At 39.2% G+C, this 12,599-nt stretch overlaps 1 long non-coding RNA gene and 1 pseudogene across 1 annotated transcript; one reads left to right on the top strand and one right to left on the bottom strand.

Annotated features, from left to right (window-relative positions):
* Positions 1-2,234: 2,234 nt before the first annotated feature.
* Positions 2,235-2,949, bottom strand: LOC149115081 (uncharacterized). Its single transcript, XR_016206227.1, has 2 exons — positions 2,412-2,949; positions 2,235-2,348 (listed from the first exon to the last, which is right to left on the bottom strand). It is a non-coding gene; the product is annotated as an uncharacterized LOC149115081 (long non-coding RNA).
* Positions 2,950-5,215: 2,266 nt separating this feature from the next.
* On the top strand, positions 5,216-5,934 carry LOC149115080 (uncharacterized; annotated as a pseudogene).
* The last annotated feature ends 6,665 nt before the right edge of the window (positions 5,935-12,599 follow it).

Genomic DNA, 12,599 nt, shown 5'->3' with positions numbered 1-12,599 from the left:
ACGACCGATGATTTCCGGCTAAAACATAAAATCGGCCGATTTTTATCTCCCAAGTAGAGGTTACCGAATACTATTAAAAAATGAATTTCTTTTGTTTCAGTTTCGCTTTAAACCAAAAATATCGAGCCGCAAACCTTTTCCGTCTGATAGCAGCAAAATCAGGCCGAAAATAAGGCCCCGCTAAAAACTGTTCAGAAATTACTATGACAACGCAAAATAATGAGAAAACTACACAGTGTTAAAGAAAAAGGCCTTTTAATGCAATATCATTCGATAAACATCAAAAAACTACCGAAGCGATTAAAGTTTCAAATATTGCATACTGAATTAGATGGAGCGTTGGAGCTGATTTTAAAATAATTATTTCTCAAACGTTCAACGCTTTTGAAAGCAGTCACAGTGATGAATCAGACATTGGAGGGATATACATCACGTTTCTGAAAAAAACATTTTTCGGCCAAAGTATATTGACCTTATACAAAGCGTTCAAAGTTATCGTGTTTACCGTTATCCTGCTACTTCGGCGAAACACTTCTCTTTTGCCGATACGGCCGTGGATAGCGTGTTAAACGACACTTTAAACCTTGCTAGGCATTCAAAGACCATCCTAAGTAGAAGGACGTAGAATTAAAAGAGAAAGGAAGATGAAAAATACGCAGAAAAAGAAAATAACTCGAAATTACCATGTGCTAACGAAAGTTGAATCTGGAAAATGTCGTCGCGTGACAGCGGCCATTGACGTCATTTGTCTACACAGCGGAGGAATCCAAACGAATGTACAAATAGGAAAACAATTTTTCCCGGCCAGAAAACGTTTAGTGGCACAATGTTATGTTGTTTTTCACAAATGATGGTCACTCAAAAAGAAAAACTTCCCCAACCGCCACACCGTTTTAGCCGCAGCGTGATCTGAGTTATAGGGTCACGAGTGGATCCCTAGCCGCTGACTGCCCGAAGGACATTGCAGACTCGTTTTCCCACGCTCTTGCGACTTGACGTGACAAATGACGTCAATGGCCGCTGTCACGCGACGACATTTTCCAGATTCAACTTTCGTTAGCAGATGGTAATTTCGAGTTATTTTCTTTTTCTGCGCATTTTTCATCTTCCTTTCTCTTTTAATTCCACGTCCTTCTACTCAGGATGGTCTTCGAATGCCTAGCAAGGTTTAAAGTGGCGTTTACCACGCTATCGACGGCCGTATTGGCAAAAGAGAAGTGTTTCGCCGAAGTAGCAGGATAACGGTAAACACGGTAACGTTGAACCGCAGGTTTCTTTCACAGGTCACGGGTCACAGGTCACAGGTCACAGGTCACAGGTCACAGGTCACAGGTCACAGGTCACAGGTCACAGGTCACAATCAAAACACTCAGTAAATTTCGCGATGTAACAATTACCGAGATTCCCGAGAGGTTTATCGATGTTTCCATGCAACAAACCCTAACTAAAAATGTTTTACTCTATAATTTTAATGAAAAAGTTTCTAGTGGTGGTATATGTACGAAATGGGTTGAAATGTAACTTTCAGACATGTAGTGTTAATATATTTTATCTTAATAAGATAATTCATTATGATAGCAAATTGAACTGTTTTATTTCTATATATATATTTTTGGAAATATTTACAACGAGTATGTACTAAACAGAAACAAGAGGGTCCCCTATACCTACTCTGAAAACAATTTCGCACATAAGTAATTGGCCTTTTCATGCATCACAAAAAATTCGAAAACAGCTTCACGTTAACAGAAAAAAATCACTTTTCACGTAAAAATGCAAAGGCTAAATCATGTGTCACATAAAAATACAAATTCTATCCATGTTTCGCAAAACATACAGAACCCTCCATTTTGATGCATCGAAATGCCGTGTGCATGTGTGACACATCGTGACAGACTAGATTCTTGGTCCTCCTGGTTCACTGTCGCTGTGGTTAGTTCTCAGTCGCGTGGAATGGGCAGGTTTTACATCTAGTTTAGTGTAGTTTACAAGCTTTAATGACGCTAAAATCTCCAAAAAAAGTGGACAATTATTCCCGCAAAAGTCGTTGGTTCACAAATCACGCGTAAGTAAATGCATAATTCACGGATCAGTGTAAGCCTCTTTCGTTTTCATATTATATTGAAAGGCTACAAACATTTATGTTTTCAACAGAAGTAAGTCTTGGCTTTCTTTGGATCAATTTTTTTCATTTCAGTGCTACAACTGATTTCCCCTACGCGTTTTTTTTTCCAGAAAAGAGCTGTTATAGTTGCACTTCGGACGCACTTGTATGCATCTGTTTTATGACGTTTTGGCATATTTTTTGGTGACCTGTGACCTGTGACCTGTGACCTGTGACCTGTGACCTGTGACCTGTGACCTGTGACCTGTGACCTGTGACCTGTGACCTGTGACCTGTGACCTGTGACCTGTGAAAGAAACCTGCCGAACTTTGAACGCTTTGTATAAGGTCAATATACTTTGGCTGAAAAATGTTTTTCCAGAAACGTGATGTGTATCCCTCCAATGTCTGATTCATCACTGTGACTGCTTTCAAAAGCGTTGAACGTTTGAGAAATAATTATTTTAAAATCAGCTCCAACGCTCCATCTAATTTAGTATGCAATATTTGAAACTTTATTTTTTAATCGCTTCGGCAGTTTTTTTTTTTATGTTTATCAACTGATATTGCATTAAAAAGCCTTTTTCTTCAACACTGTGTAGTTTTCTCATTATTTTGCGTTGCGATAGTAATTTCCGAACAGTTTTTAGCGGGGCCTTATTTTCGGCCTGATTTTGCTGCTATCAGACGGAAAAAGTTTGCGGCTCGATATTTTTGGTTTAAAGCGAAACTGAAACAAACGAAATTCATTTTTAAATAGTATTCGGTAACCTCTACTTGGGAGATAAAAATCGGCCGATTTTATGTTTTAGCCGGAAATCATCGGTCGTTTCTTAGGCGCAGGGCCTCTTAAATAGCAAGGAAAGTCATTGTAAGTAAAGTCGAGTTTTTTGAAGTTGTGACAGTTTGTTTGGCTGTTTGTAAGTCGGCGCTGTAATTGCGCGTAATCCTATGTGTCGCTCTCTGAACAATTTTAAGTAAAAAATGAAGGAATTTCAGTCGAGTCTGCCTCTCTGATCGTTGCTGTAATTTAGATAAATTCTGTGGAATACAGTTAACGAATTTCTTCGCTATCTGCTATTCAATTTACGGTAGAAAAGTCTGATTTCGAGTGATTCGCAGCGACTGACAGACGTTTTTGTAGTACAACTTCAAACTTTGCACGAAATTTCACACCGAAAGACACTTTTGGAGAACTTAACTGGTGAACTAAATAGAACTAACATAAAGTAGTTCGAAAAATCGGTTCTTTAATACATCTTTCTTTGTCTAGTATCCGAGTTACCCACTCGTTCGCTCGTTAGAATTTTTTCAAGTACAAATGGTTTGTGGACGGCGCGTAAGCCAATTCAGCGACAAAGTTGCGTAAACAAACCCACTTGTAAGCCAGTTTACCGCAACAGAAAAAGATAAACATGTTATTTTCCGGCCTAGGGTCGGCCCGTATAGTGAAAAACTCTGACCTCGGGCTTGAAAATGCTGCCCTCGGCCTGCGGTCTCGGGCAGCATTTTATAATAATGATAATAAATAAATATTTATATAGCGCCTATCCATGCCTGCTCTAGGCGCTGTACAATTGAGCTGTACGGACCTCCCAGCCGGCCAATAACATATATCAATCTTTTACAATATCCAGGGGAATTAAGGAAGAAAGAGTTCACTTCAACATTGTCTGCACGGTATCTAGCAGAAGAAGATCTTCCTTTTCTCCCTGAAGGCCACAAAAGACTAGTCTTGAACACGATTGCTCAGCTGACAACGCCTAAGAGAGTAAAAAGCAGCTTGAAGCGTCAAACAACGTCAACACAGCAGTTACAAAGCCCTCAATCAAATTTAAAATCTCCTGCACGAAAAAAGGTCTCCACGTCGGGCTAAAACGATGATGCGGCCGGGAACGAATATCGAGTACCGAAGACAAGTGATGTTTCTCTTCCGACAAGCAGGCGTCAATTACTTAGCCCATATGAAAGGTTCATCGAGGAAAACAGGCAAGAATTAAAGTTTAAACTTGAGGAAGCGAGCGCTAAAAGATAAGAACTTGAAGAAAGAGGGGGGCCAAGGGTATTTTCGTGACGCCGTGATCCGGTTTTTTTGTGCTCTGTGAATCGTAATTTGATTAAAAACTGTTCCGTGAATCGTGATTGAAGTGTATTCCGTGAGGCGTGAAATGCAAAAGTTCTTGACTGTGAATCGTGAATAGATAAGAAATAAATCCTTAATGTCTAAAGTTGTGTTCGTGGCTGAATTTCACTGGATTGTTATCAGATTTTCCGTGACCTTAGTAAATTTAACGCTTGAGTCAAGCCGACTGAGAGTAGCGACAAACGAAACGTGTTGACAGGTTTAAATAAACCCGTTGATTTCCTGATCACCACATTAGCCAATGAACCCGTCTCAATAGGATTTTTGACTGATGAGCCATTGATGAACAACATGCGCGGACTCGGTGTAACTCAGACTGGTAAAGATCATGGCTGCTGAATCCGACAAAGTCCTCGCGGTTGTTGAATCAGTTATATTTTACCATGCTAAGCCAGAATCAGGCGCTTCCAAATTTGCTGGATCCAAGGAGCGTATCAGAATTGGCATACGAGATTCGCACAAAATTTTAAGTGTCTTTTTAAGATATGTGACTAGAGGGTAACGCAGAGGGAAGAGCAGAAAACTCTTCGTTTGGTCTGCCGATGGGAGTTTGCACTGACAATTGCAATGTCTTTCTTACTGACCCTCAGACAGGATGCGTCAAAATTCTGACTACAATTACCGGTACAGTCACCTAGCTGAAACACCTTGGCAAATTGTTCCGCGCATTTTCAGTTCATCTGAAACATCAGACGGTTCCACGCCTATCAATAGCTGAAACTCTGCAAGAAGTCGGTGATCTCAAACGATTTCTAGAAGGAACTGTGAGTACTGTACAAACGAACCTGTCTCTTAAGTCCGTACAAGTGATCTACAATCAACGTAATCGGCTGGATGATAAATTGAAGTCTACCACCAAAGACATCCACGTTGATCTTCTTGTTTGTCTGACAACCCAAGTGGAAAATCTGCACGCTGTTGGTCATTTCAAGGATCAATGCGCCACATCTCTTAACTACTCCCGTAATATGGGAAACACAGTTTACGAAAGCATCAAAAGGATCACAAGCTGGGCAGCCTATTATTTCACTCATCCAACATCCTACTATCCAATTCCAGACAGTTCAATTCCACTGAAACACATTTCCAAACTTTCGCATCTTGGCAAAACAAGGCACTTAAATTCTACCCAAGAGCAGATCATGAGAGAATGGGCAGTTCAGCATAGCAAGTGCGTTTGACAGGGAACTGTGAGGCAAGAAACAACGAAGTTCAAGGTTGGCACTTTGCCTTTGAATATCTATCGTCCAGCAGATTCTGCTTACCCAAAGGACAAGATCCACCTTGAACCTCCTGCAAAGTATCTGCCAGCTGTTCCACCAATCGTCGATGAACAAGAAGAGCAAGAGCAAGAAGTCACCTTCGCTCATCCTAAAGTGTCTGAAGCCCCCGAAGTCCCAGAAGATGATGTGCGGTATGACACAGACAGTGGGCCTGACGACGCCGTGGAAAGTGACAACGACGACGATACTCTGGCCTTCTTAAAGAGCCGTTACAACTCGCAGTGGAAGAGCTGTGCAAGTCCGATATTTCTCATAAGAGGTCTGTTAACGTAAAACCAACAAATTACGATTTCAAATATCACCTTTCCAACAGCTGTAAATTACTTGTAAAGTTAAAGAACGCGCTTTTTTGTACAAATTTTGATTACAGTTTCGTGCACATGTTCGAGAATCGTGAAAAGTGAATTTTTTGTTCCGTGATTCGTGCCCCTTGCCCTCCCTTCAAGAAACCTCTTCCAAGATATGAGAGGCAAGCTTCCGCGCCTGGAAATACCGGTCAACGCTATGTAATTGTCATGTAAGAAATCACACAGTTCGCAAGTGCCGAATGGCAAAATGCGAGTCAGTGTTTTTCTGTGGAGAGTTGAGGCATCCAGATGAGAAACAGGAGTTCCGGGGGAAAAAGGGAAATAGCAGCATTAGAAAAGGCCGCTGCGAGAATAGAACTGGATTTGAACTGGCTTTCTCCCGAGTAAAAATAGTTCTTTGAATAAACACGTAGGGGAAATTTTGCTTGAAAAGTTTCCCCATGAATACGTTCAATATGTTTTAAATTCCTCTGCTGATTTCCTATCATTCGTTCTGACTAGGCCGGTATAAAATACTAGGTGGAGGATTGTATTCACCAAGTTTGAAGGATGCATGTAGCTTAGTTAGAAGACGCTCTGTTAATTTTTCTAATTTTCCATACATTTGTACGTACGTATTTTTTTTCCCGCGAACCGCGTCCACCCAGCCAAATTTACAGACAAATGTATGGAAAATTAGAAAAATAAACTGAGCGCATTCTTATTTACCGTTGTTTCAAAAGGTTCTTTTAAATCAAAAAATATATATATTCCAGTAAAAACACAACAAAACAAAACAAAACAAAACTATAGCAGTTACAAGACTCTAATACTTGAAATGTGAGGAAACGACTCACGAGACAACAGAAAAATCGACCTCAAAACCAAAAAATAGTGAACCCATTCTGCAAACTCAGCGAGAAACATTCCCGAGCTTGACAGAACGAGATCTGTTGAATCAAGTGGAAAAGACAATACCATATGAAAATAATATGACAATATGACTGCATCATCGAAATAACGTTGTTCCTCGATTATTCCAAATATCTATCAAAAAAAAGAACCAGTTCATGGTTTTGGTTGTGATCATGACTCTGTGGATTTATGATGCACTTGGGAAGTTTGAAGAACACTTCAGAAGGAAGAGTTGCTCTCGGCTGAGCCTTGAGCAACTCCTCAAGCTCTTCAATTCCATAACTTGATAGACCAACGTCTTGCAACATGTTGGGCTGTATAGTCTTGAACGCAAGGTTACTGTACTCTTCAAGTCGGATAGTCGCAAAGATATTTTGCATTCGGTATCATCCAAGACTCACGCACATTTTCATACGCTAAACGACCTAAAGCTGGAATTTAAAAATTTTGGCAGACTATCCGCGTACATATTTAAGGTGAACCTCACAATTAACCTGCAAGATGCCTTAACATATGTCAAACCCTCAGCTCGCGAATAATTATTTCCAGAAAGGTTTCAGAACGTTCGAAAGGAAAAACGTTTTATCAGACGTGGTAATATACATTTCATTTCCACGCCAGTATCCTCGTGAGGAGGCGCGGTGGCCTCATGGTTAGTGCGCTCGTCTCCGGATCGAGCGGTCCGGGTTCGAGCCCTGGCCGGGGACATTGTGCTGTGTTCTTGGGCAAGACACTTTACTCTCACAGTGCCTCTCTCCACCCAGGTGTATAAATGGGTACCGGCGAACTCAATGCTGGGGGTAACCCTGCGATGGACTAGCATCCCATCCAGGGGGGAGTAGAAATACTCCTAGTCGCTTCATGCTACAGAAACCGGGATAAGCTCCGGCCTGATGGGCCACTTGGCTCGTTTGCAGACTTTACCTTTACCTTACCAGTATCCTCGTATTCTACTGCTCTTCATGTCTTCTATTAAGTAATGAGGGTTTGAAATGGATTCCTAAGGAAAACTGTTTTAAAAAAGACGCCCTTTCGACAGGGCCACCGCTATGATGCGAAGAATCCAGGCGGTTAATATAATCGACAAACAAAGGGAGAATTCAAGGCATGGTGGAATAAAATTCTGTCCAAGATTTTAGAGTACGTTTTTTTCTTTCCACCTTATTGAGAAGTATGGACTTTTCATTGCTATGAATGTCCGTCATGAATTCGGAATCTATCAGTTTTTTTTAAAATACAGTTTCGAAAATAACGAAAGAAAATTAGCAAAATCTAAGTAATATATATATATATAAAAAAACAAACATTTTACACTTTGTATATGTCCTATTTGTCGGAGTTGGCCCACCCGACATGAAATAACAACCACGACTAACTCCAAGACCTTTTCCAATCTTTTCCAATTCATTTATGAAATGTATATGGCTTAACCTTTCTGGTCGCACGTTTTCAGACAGCATACTATATATCAAAGAACGAAAAAATATATATATATCTGTAATGCTTGCACGTGTACGTATATACCTGACTAATTCTTGGAAATATCTGACAGAATATCATATAGCCAATAGGCTATAGCTGACTTGCTTAAATGTTATTAAAAAAGTGAGCGTTAAAACCGAACTCATCAGTTTGAACAAAATTTTCATGATGCCTTATTCATAATTTTCAAGCGTAATGTCCGAATACTAACGAAACAGTGGGAAAAGTAACACTGGAAACAAGATGACTTTTTCGTCAAAAAAATATTACAACTATCCAATACCTAATGTTAAAAAAGTGCTAATTAAGAATAACTTACCAGAAGGCTTTGCCTTCTATGTGCAAACTGTGTCTTGCTCTTGTGGTAAACCGACTACACTGAAATGATGAACAAGATGTTAAAACATCCACGACACATTTTTAATGAAAGAAAATTAATTATTTGGCAATTTGGGTCCATTTTACCTGTTTTGTTGTATTTTCTCTCGGAAGCAAACTCTTCGGTCTCAAACTAAAGATTCCTGCTGCACGATAAATGCCCTTTCTGTGAGGATCAAAGAAGACAACACACAGTTTGATTAATTAAAATACGCACGGGCCAACGTGATTAATAATTAATGATATTTTACTTGTTGAACCTTAGAAGGAAGAGAGCCTAACGTTAGATTACTCTTTAGCAGCATATTGATTGACTGAAAAAAATCTAGTTCTTGTTCATCTTAAAATTTCTTTGCTTACACATTGTCCAAAGAACTAAACAGAACTTACTGTTTTACACCTTGTCTCCGCGCCTGTCTCAACTCTGGGTTTTACTGTATTTTTATGAGGCTATTATTTACTCACGACTGTTTAAACTGTCAAACCGTCAAATTAACCCAGCGAAACAATATTCTAAAATTCTTTTATTATAAACTGTCAAAGATTAGCCCAAACAAGACAATTCTCTCAGACGTAATTTCTAAAATGTTTAAGAGTCCCTGTCCATAAAAATGGAAAATAACTCGGCAAGGGTCGAAAATTCGATTTCGCTCATATTCTTATGGTAGATAGGCTAGGGCATGACAAAAACTACTGGATAGTTTTTTTGGCAAAATGTTCTTTTATTTCAAAGAAATATGCAAATTACCAAATTCCGTTAAAATCGTCATTTGACGCACCAGTTTATTAAACAAGTTTGAGAGCCTCGCATGCAAAACCACACCATTCTTCCGTCTTTAAAACACTCAAATACTTTTGTGCAATGTTTAAATGTGTACTGGGTTGATTTTAGGGAATGTTGCGTTGTCTTTTTGGGTGCACAATAATTAAATTCGAAGACATGTATTTCATTCAATTAAAAGTACTTCGTGAATATAATTAATTTTCACCATGTGCGAAACCTTCAAATGGACCAAGCTTCTGGTGGTTGAATCGCAGAAGGATGGACTACAGATTCCTGTAAAAATTTCTTTGGGCAAATGATTGTGAGCGACGCGAGAGCTTTTCAAAGTACGTTAAAAATGCAAATATTTGACCACCCGTCGTCAAATTTCAATTTACGAGTTAGACGTATATTTTAGCATGCGCCACATGACTTGACCTATGTTAAGTTGAAATAGACACAGAGCTGATAATTTCGAAATGTTCCAACCTTATTTGCTGTAAAAGGCAGGTCCAAAGCCGATTTGACGTGTTTCTAGTCGATCTCTCACCATTCGTCGGACATAAAGCAGATGTTTGCTTTTGTTTACACAAGGTTAACGTCCGATGTACATCGCCTACTGTCAACCTATTATTGGTCGAATACTATGAATCTGTGACCATCTTTCTGCGCATATGAACATCACTGCATCTAAGTCTAAAACGGCTGAGTCATTTGTAGATAGTTGCTTGCTTTGCGCTGCGCCAAAATATTGCGTTTGATCGATTGCTGACCATTGCTGATAAGCGTGTCGGCGCAGCACAATCTTACAGGCGTTATTGTTCGTCACGCAATGCTGTCACGGCATATGCTGCACATTTTGATCTATTTTGTATAGAGTACTCTAAGGATACGTGAAACAATTTAATCATTGTTCATCTGTTTTTTTCATATATATAATAATATATGTGTATATTTATATAATCATATTCTATAGTGTACGTGGCCTCGGTCCAAATCACGTTTGTTGTACGTTCTGATGTTTCAGACAACAACTGATAAAGCCAGTACCTGTACTCACTAGAATTTTAAGAAAATCGCCATAAAAAAGTTATAGATTAATGAAGCAAGAACTAGCTGAAATAAAAATAGGAAATCACAACGTGTGTAATTCGTGAGAAAAACAGACTAAATTTAATTAGTAATTACGTGAGTAAATAGCCCTGGCCATGCCATTTTATTTGGCGTATTTTGTTTGCTTAGTGGCAAGGCATTGGTATGTAACAGAAAATAGAGGACTGTTGTCAATACAGTCCAAAATTATCGTCAGTGAAATATTGTAAATAAAACACCTATTGACCGGTTACCTCCGCGGCCATCATTTGGTCATTCTGATAACGGTTTCATTATTGTCTTTACCCCTATTAAGCGGCCACCCAAAATTTAAGAACTTTGTTTTGGAAAGGGCGATGGCAGATAAGAGTCTGAAATTGAAGGTGCATGACGAGTGATAATTCAAACACACGTCTATCATGATTGTATTGAATTGACTCCATGTTCACCAAGAAATTTATAGCCCGATAGTGAAAAATTAAATATTCAAGGTACACCAACCTCTATTTAAGCGGCTAGCCCCATTAAGCGGTCGCCACCTATTTCCCCGAGGGTAGCCCACTGTATTACTTGTAAACCAAAATTAATTGCACAGCGCGAAAAGACCTAAGTACGAGTTTAACGTTACAGTATTACGCAGGGGCATGGTAGGTAGCGGTGGTCGAGAAAAAGATAACAACAGGGGAAATGATAAATTATTCATTCTTTTCCTTTCTTAATTTAATCTCTTCCTACTCAACACGATTGTGTGCTCCCAGTGATTCCAAGCCGTACGGAGCCTTACGTATTAGGATAGAAATTGTCCCACCCCTACCCCCTAAAATGGGATGACAGAATTGCGTGACGAACAAGGAACCGCTGCAAGCAAGGATTCAAGCCATCAAACCATGATGATCAAACGTAATAATTTGGTGTAGTGCAAAGCAAGCCACTATCTACGAATGACTTAGCCGTTTTTGACTTAGATGCAGTGGTGATCCTATGTGTCGAACGAGGGTCACAGATTCATCGTATTCGACCGTTAAATAAGTTGACAGTTGGCGATGTACATCGGACGTTATGTAAACAAAAACAAACTTCTGCTTTTTGTGCGACGAATGGTGAGAGAAACACGTTAAATCGGCTTTGGACCTGCCTTTTACAGCAAATAAGGTTAGAACATTTCGAAATTATCAGCTTTGTGTCTATTTCAACTTAACATAGGTCAAGTCATGTGGCGCATGCTAAAATATACGTCAAACCCGCGAATTGAAATTTGACGACGGATGGTCAAATATTTGCGTTTTTGACGTACTTTGAAAAGCTCTCGCGTCGCTCACAATCATTTGCCCAAAGAAATGTTTACAGGAAACTGTAGACCATCCTTCTGCAATTCAACCACCAGAAGCTTAGTCCATTTGAAGGTTTCGCACATGCTGAAAATTAATTATATTCACGAAGTACTTTTAATTGAATGAAATACATGTCTTCGAAATTTAATTATTGTGCACCCAAAAAGACAACGCAACATTCCCAAAAATCAACCCAGTACACATTTAAACATTGCACAAAAATATTTGAGTGTTTTAAAGACGGAAGAATGATGTGGTTTTGCATGCGAGGCTCTCAAACTTGTTTAATAAACTGGTGCGTCAAATGACGATTTTAACGGAATTTGGTAATTTGCATATTTCTTTGAAATAAAAGGATATTTTGCCAAAAAAACTATCCAGTAGTTTTTGTCATGCCCTAACCTATCTACCATAAGAGTATGAGCGAAATCGAATTTTCGACCCTTGCCGCGAAATTAAGAATTTGTCTGATTTTTACAGGCAGGCACTCTTAATATTTTAACACCATTTTCATTTTCAAACTTATCGTAGGTTTTGAATGTTGCCTAGAAAAAAATTGTCTTTGTTAAAGTCTAGGCAATACATGAATGTTGTGTGTCAGCAGTGTGTAGAAAGAGCCTGTGAGATAATAAGAGAACCATTATCTCCCCGAGAACGTAAGACTGTATGCTCCAAACTTCATTCAGTTATACACGCGGATGCAAAAGAAGATGGAATAAACTTCCAAGGAGAATAAGAGAAAAATTGACTTGAACTAACTGCTCTTCATGTAGTTGAAGATGCGTCACTATTCACAGCTTTCTTTCGCGAATAAAAGCATT

This window comes from Orbicella faveolata, unplaced genomic scaffold, assembly GCF_042242905.1.
Source record: "Orbicella faveolata isolate gen_17 unplaced genomic scaffold, um_ofav_v1 contig_13, whole genome shotgun sequence".
Lineage (NCBI taxonomy): Eukaryota > Metazoa > Cnidaria > Anthozoa > Scleractinia > Merulinidae > Orbicella > Orbicella faveolata.
This window is presented reverse-complemented; position numbering and strand designations above follow the sequence as displayed.